We start from the raw sequence: 7,592 nt of genomic DNA on the forward strand, positions 1-7,592 counted from the left end.
ACAATACTGGATATTTCAAAACTATAAAATAACACATATGGAATTAGGTAATTGCCTAACAACAAGAAAAACAACAGTTAACAGAAAAACAAAAGACACAGAGGTCAGCCTTTCTGTAATAGTTCTGTATAACTGTATTGTCAAGTGCATTTGCAAAATCCGTCTAGCACCATAATGAAACTGGCTCTCATGAAGGCCATCCCAGGAGGGCGAGACCAAAACCTACCTCTGCCGCAGACGAGAAGTTCATTTAGAGTTATCAGCCAGAAAAATGAGCAATTAACAGCACCTCAGATTAGAGGCGTTATGAAGTCTTTACAGAGCATAAGTAGCAGAAACATCTCAATATCAACTGTTCAAAGGAGTTTAATGCATTTTTTGGACGCCTTTAGCATTCCTTAGAATGTAGAAAGAAAGAAAAATCAGGAACGATCATGGAGAAAGTGACCCTAAACTTTTGGCACCGGTATAAAAAAAAAAGATACCCAACCCTAGTCCCGAACACTATTTGGAAGGCTATTCCATAAGTTTGGAGCTTTGTAAGAAAAAGCTCCAAACCCAGCTTTAGTTTTCATAATACACTGTACTGGCAAGCAGCCTGCATCCTTTGATCAAAGTAGTCGTGGTGGATCATGTAGTACCAGCAGTACACTCAGATACTGCGGCGCGAGACCATTTAATGCTTTATATGTCAAAAGTAGTATTTTAAAATCAATGCGTAATTTCACAGGAAGCCAATGAAGTGAAGATAAGGTAGGTGTGATGTGCTCGTATCTTCTGGTTTTAGTGAGGACTCTCGCTGCTGCATTCTGAACTAACTGAAGCTTGTTTATGCACCTACTGTAGTTGAACAACCAGACAGAAAGGCGTTATTAGTTAATAGTCCAACCTAGAGGTGATAAAAGCATGAACTAGTTTTTCTGCATTGTTTAGCGACAATATCTTTCTTAACTTGGCAATATTTTTGAGGTGAAAGAATGCTATCCTGGTTACATGTGCTTCAAATAAAAGACTAGAATCTATTATCACACAGAGGTCTCTTACTGTTGCACTCGATAGAACAGAAAGGCCATCCAAAGTTACAGTGTGATCTAAAATCTTGCTTGTAGCTGCATGTGGTCCTATTACTAGAACTTCTGTCTTGTCAGGATTAAGCAGAAGAAAGTTAATAAGCATCCAGTCTTTTATATTCCATATGCATTGCTCAACTTTAGTAAGCTGGTTTTTCTCATCTGGTTTTTCTGAGACATATAACTGTGTCATCAGCATAACAATAAAAACTAATACCATGCTTACGGATTATGTTGCCCAGAGACAGCATGTAAAGGGAAAAAAGCAGTGGGCCTAAAACTGAACCCTGTGGAACACCAAACTCCACTAAAGAACATGCAGAATAATCTCCATTTATATCTACATACTAATAACGATCTGTCAAATAGGATCTGAGCCAGTAGAGGGCTGTTCCCTTAATTCCTACCACATTTTCCAATCTCTGAAGAAGCATACTATGATCAATGGTGGCAAAAGCTGCACTGAGGTCGAGTTATACAGGCATAGTGACGCAACCCTGGTCAGAGGCCAGTAGAAGGTCATTTACTACTTTGACGAATGCTGTCTCTGTGCTGTGATGAGGCCTAAATCCTGACTGATATGGTTTATGTATGCTATTTCTATGTAGATATGAGCATAGCTGCTCCCTTACTATCATTTCTAGAATCTTAGAGATAAAGGGGAGGTTTGATATCGTCCTGTAGTTGGACAGCTGACAGGGGTCGAGGTCAGGTTTCTTAATTATTGGTTTAATAACTGATAATTTAAAAGATTTTGGAACATACCCAATGCTGAGTGAGGAATCAATTATTCTCAACAGGGGTTCTGTTATTTCTGGCACTATACTAATATACAGGTTGATGAATTTGAAGAAGAGATATAATTAGTTCATTTTCTTCAAGGGGAGTAAAGTATTCTATGTTCCGATCTGACATGGTTAGTTTAACATCTGCATCAACTACATTGTCCGGTTTCAAAGCCTCAATTTTATGCCTAATATTTACAATTTTATTATAAAAAAAGTTCATGAAGTCCCCACTATTGCACGATGTTGTTGTGGAGATTTCTGCAGTGGTCTTATTTCTGATTCATTTGGTTACGCTATTAAATAAAAATCTAGGATTATTTTTGTTATTTTCTATAAGAGTGGAGAGATACGTTGATCTAGCTACACTGAGAGCTTTTCTATAGTTCAGGATGCTCTCCTTCCATGCTATTTGAAATACTAACAATTTAATTTGACACCATTTACGTTCTAATTTCCGAGCGGTCTGTTTTAAACAGACAGTTTAAACAGTCAGACAGTGGAATTGTGGATACTTTTCTTATACTTAATCCAAAGAATATCATTAAATCTAAAGTATGACCTGCTTTATGAGTGGGTCCTACTACACACTGATTTACTCCTACTGAGTCCAGTATGGACATAAATGCTGTTCTTAGAGTGTCTTCTACTGTAGATTCTCAAAATTAATATCAAAATCTCCAGCAAGTAACACTTTGTCTACAGAAATGATTACAGAAATGAAACCATCACTACTACTGCTAATAACATTAATACTATTAATAATAATAATAGTAAATGTTAATTATTTATTATTATTTATTATTATTTATTCATGTTTATCCAAGTTGGTCTTATTTCCAGACTTTAGTATTTAAAATATTTGTTTCACCATTTTCACCATCTTCCTCTGTAAAGCTGCACACATTGCAACCATTACAAAACTTTGTTTTGGTTTACATCTTGAACCTTATGTTAATTTTGTGTGAAAATCAGAAACACAAGGAGTCACTGATTCTAGAAGATATTCTTTATTACCAACATTTCATTGGTCATTGCTTAATTGGATGCAAAGATATATGGCTGGTTATACATGTTTTATTTTATTACTGATGCTTGCACAAGAAAAAATATCATCAGTTTCAGATATCTCTTTATTCAGCATTGTTGTTAGTGCGAGCCATCGTTTCCTTTGTGCGAGCCATTGTTTCCTTTGTGCGAGCCATTGTTTCCATCGTGCGAGCCATTGTTTCCTTTGCACGAGCCATCGTTTCCTCCATGACCATGGCCGTGACCATTATTATGGTCTTTTCCATGGCCATGTCCATGCTCATGGCCTTTCCCTATGCCCTCAGCGCACTACATCAAAAATATATATGAGCTTTATAGTTCTCAAATCATATTATGCTATTTTTACATTAAACTAATTAAAAAAGAAAAAAATATATATATATATATATACACACACACACACACACACACACACAACTTTACCTGAGTGGTTTGAGCTTTTCATGCAAAAAAAGAAACCACAGCACATTTTTAATAAATAAACAAAAGCTTATTTTAGAAACAATTACAGATAATATACATTTGATGCATATTTTGGAAAATGACTTACTTGGGTTTGTATCTGACATTGTTCTCAGGAGTGATGTAATAGCACTGAAACTGGATGAAAAGGAGACTATTAAACTTTAAAGTATAAAGCATGCATCTTGCTTAAATTCTTTGGTACCTGAACTTGTGCATAATTCCATAGTACACATATATTAGTACATCACTAATAATCAATATATGTGAAAAAAAAGTCAACCAACAACCATCAGTCAATATAATAGTGTCTCATTTCCTACCTGTTGCCTTGACAAGTTTACCTCTGAAGAAACACTCTGCTCTTTCTGAATTTATGCTACAGCCACACCCTGGAGTAGATCGAAGGTATAGGGGCACAGGGGTATAGTACAGCCCTAACGTTATGATTGGCTGGCATTTGAGAAGATCATAAGAGACATTAAAGTGGTGTAGTTGCAAAGTTAGTTGTATGAAATAAAAAAAAAAAGAAATAAGGAGAAAATCGAAAAAACTCATGAAATGAATTAATTTTTTAAGCCACAGTTCAGGACATTTAGTAGGTCTGTTTTTTTTTAATTTATTTAATAAAATATTTTCAATGATGGATTTTCTTTTTCCACTTAATATTTGTTGAGTTTTGGTGCTTAAATGAATTCCTTAAGAGATTTTGCAAGTAAATCAAATGAATAAGTAAATATACAGAAATAGTGGAAATATTACAAGAATTGGAAATGATGAATAAAGCATATTAAGAATGTAAGGTGAAGCATGAAGGATTTGTAAAGGTGTGTTAAAATGTTTATTAAGAAACAATCAAACGTATTTGCTTATTTAAATCTGAATTGCATTTTTGGCCAGAGCCTATTTGATCTCATTAGGTTCTTTTTTTATAGAAATGTATAATAAAGTCATGCCCAGCATAAAGTTTTGTCTTGTGTGAAAATCCCTGGAGATTATCAGGGTATGAAATACTCAAACCAGCCCATCTGGCATGACATTTCTGTCTTGAGCTGCTAAAATTATTGCTGCTAAAAAGGCATTTGATGTCACATTTTACCATAATATATATATATATATATATATATATATATATATATATATACAATATATATATATATATATATATATATATATATATAATATGTATAAGTTTGGGATCACTTGCAAATTTCTTTATTTTTGTTTAGTGATCTATATTTTCTACATTCCATAATAATACTGGTGACATATGGAAATGGTAATTATGTTACAACCGTCAGTTGTTGTTTTAAGACATAAAGGTCAGTTGTTCTGGAGTAGTTCTTGCAAGAACAGTATTGTCACTGATTTTTTTGTCACTGATTGTTATTGTCACTTGTGTCACTTATAGCTGATACATCTCATCATTAACTGTTAAAAGGAGATTATTGCATATTTAGGATACATTCAGCATTGATTTTCACTGTAGAAGAAAATAAATATCAGCAAAGACCAGGGAGTTAGAAAGTGATCCAAAGCATTTGAGCAGTAGTGTGTGCAAATCACACAAAATGACATGCTGGCTGTTCACAGATAGGGGCACATCTTTCAACATCTTTCTGCATTTTATTTATTCTAAAACTATGTACGGGTTGGTGCTGCACTGCACTTATTTGTGCGTATTGTTTTGTATCTAACAGCACTGAATGTTTGCGCACTTATCCACACATTTACGTTACATAGTCCTGCGTTGTAGTCCATTTTAGTTATGTGTGGTCTTACGTAGTTTCGTGCTGTTTTATGTAGTACCATGGTAGGGTGATATTGTTTTTTTTCACTGTACCAGATGTTTATGGTGGATAGACAATAAAAGCCACTCAACTTGACTTGACACATGAGAGGACAGAACATTGATTTTGTCAACTTGCTGTTGGTATATAGTTTGCTTTGTAAATGTAATTTTATTATTAATATTATTATTACTACTACTACTACTATTAATATTAATAGTAAATGTTAATTATTTATTATTATTTGTTATTTATTATTATTTGTTCACATTTATCCAAGTTGGTTCTATTTTCAGACTTTAGTATTTGAAATATTTGTTCCACCATTTCCACCATCTTTCTCTGTAAGCTGCACACATTGCAACAACTACAAAACTTTGTTTTGCTTTACATCTGGAACCTTATGTTACTTTTGTGTAAAAAACAGAAACACAAGGAGTCACTGATTCTAAAAGATATTCTTTATTACCAACATTTCATTGGTCATCGCTCAATTAGATTAAAAAATATATGGCTGGTTGTACATGTTTTATTTTATTACTTTAGCTTGCACAAGAAAAAATATCATCAGTTTCAGATATCTCTTCATTCAGCATTGTTGTTAGTGCGAGCCATCGTTTCCTTTGTGCGAGCCATTGTTTCCTTTGTGCGAGCCATTGTTTCCATCGTGCGAGCCATTGTTTCCATCGTGCGAGCCATTGTTTCCTTTGTGCGAGCCATTGTTTCCTCCATGACCATGGCCGTGACCATTATTATGGTCTTTTCCATGGCCATGTCCATGGCCTTTCCCTATGCCCTCAGCGCACTACATCAGAAATATATATGAGCTTCAAAGTTATCAAATCATATTATTTCTCAAATCATAGTTCTCAAATCATATTATGCTATATATATATATATATATATATATATATATATATATATGTGTGTGTGTGTGTGTGTGTGTATATATCATATTTATCATATGGAAAGAAGTTAAGCAGCTACCTGAGTGGGTTGAGCTTTTCATGCAAAAAGAGAAACCACAGCACATTTTTTAATGAATAAACAAAAGCTTATTTTAGAAACAATTACAGATAATATACATTTGATGCATATTTTGGAAAATGACTTACTTGGGTTTGCATCTGACATTGTTCTCAGGAGTGATGTGATAACACTGAAACTAAAGTATAAAGCATGCATCTTGTTTAAATTCTTTGGTACTTGAACTGGTGCATAATTCCATAGTATATTTATATTAGTACATCACTAATAATCAATATATATGAAAAAAAAGTCAACCAACAACCATCAGTCAATATAATCGTGTCTCATTTCCTACCTGTTGCCTTGACAAGTTTACCTCTGAAGAAACACCCTGCTCTTTCTGAATTTATGCTACAGCCACACCCTGGAGTAGATCGAAGGTATAGGGGCACAGGGGTATAGTACAGCCCTAACGTTATGATTGGTTGGTATTGGAAAAGATCATAAGAGACGTTAAAGTGGTGTAGTTGCAAAGTTAGTTGTATGAAATTTAAAAAAGAAATAAGGAGAAAATTGAAAAAACTAATAAATTCATGAAATTTTTTTTACATTTTTAAGCCACAACTCAGGAAATTTAGCAGGTCTGTTTTTATTTATTTAATAAAATATTTTGAATGATGGAGTTTTGGTGCCTAAAAGAATTCCTTAAAATATTTTGCAAGCAAATCAAATGAATATGAGTTGTATACCAAAAACAAAGTAAGTATACAGAATTAGTGGAAATATTACAAGAATTGGAAATGATAAAATAGGCATATTAAGGATGTAAGGTGAAGCATGAAGGATTAGTAAAGGTGTGTTAAAATGTTTATTAAGAAACAATCAAAAGTATTTGCTTATTTAAATCTAAATTGCCTTTTTGGCCAGAGCCTATTTGACCTCATTAGGTTCTTTTTTCATAGAAATATATAATAAAGTCATTTGCAGTATTGTGAAGCTCTCTGCTGCAGTCCACAACATCATTATCATAGGATCCAGTTATGGGATTGCATTTCCTGCAGTCTCCTAATGGTGATTTAAATAATGCAATGAACTCTTTAAAACAAACCATTAATCTTATACCACATTCTTAAAAACGATGTTCAGTAAGTCAATGGAATAAGTGCAATGCTAACAAATTATTGCCCACCTGAAATCATTGGACTACATTTCTCACTCCTGTAACCTTCTTATTTGGGTGAATTTTGGCAGTGATTGGGTATATGATAGATAGTCTTTCACTGAACACTTTCTTCTGTTAGCAGAAAATTATGTGCAGTGGGTGGTTGGGTTTGGCCATGATAAACAGAAACAATGTTATAAAGCTAATTCATATGATAATGCTCTAGGAGGCCAGTGTTTCATGGTAGTACAGCAGACAGGCTGTACTACTTTTATTTAGTACCATGGTCTTGGAGCAATGTTGT

The 7,592-nt window shown here is 33.8% G+C and overlaps 1 long non-coding RNA gene across 1 annotated transcript; it reads right to left on the reverse strand.

The window, feature by feature from the left end:
- Positions 1-2,849: 2,849 nt before the first annotated feature.
- LOC128536130 (uncharacterized) lies at positions 2,850-6,535 on the reverse strand. Its single transcript, XR_008361876.1, has 4 exons — positions 6,482-6,535; positions 6,273-6,322; positions 6,145-6,158; positions 2,850-3,193 (listed from the first exon to the last, which is right to left on the reverse strand). It is a non-coding gene; the product is annotated as an uncharacterized LOC128536130 (long non-coding RNA).
- Positions 6,536-7,592: the final 1,057 nt, after the last annotated feature.

Source organism: Clarias gariepinus, chromosome 13 (genome assembly GCF_024256425.1).
Source record: "Clarias gariepinus isolate MV-2021 ecotype Netherlands chromosome 13, CGAR_prim_01v2, whole genome shotgun sequence".
Taxonomy (NCBI): Eukaryota; Metazoa; Chordata; class Actinopteri; order Siluriformes; family Clariidae; genus Clarias; species Clarias gariepinus.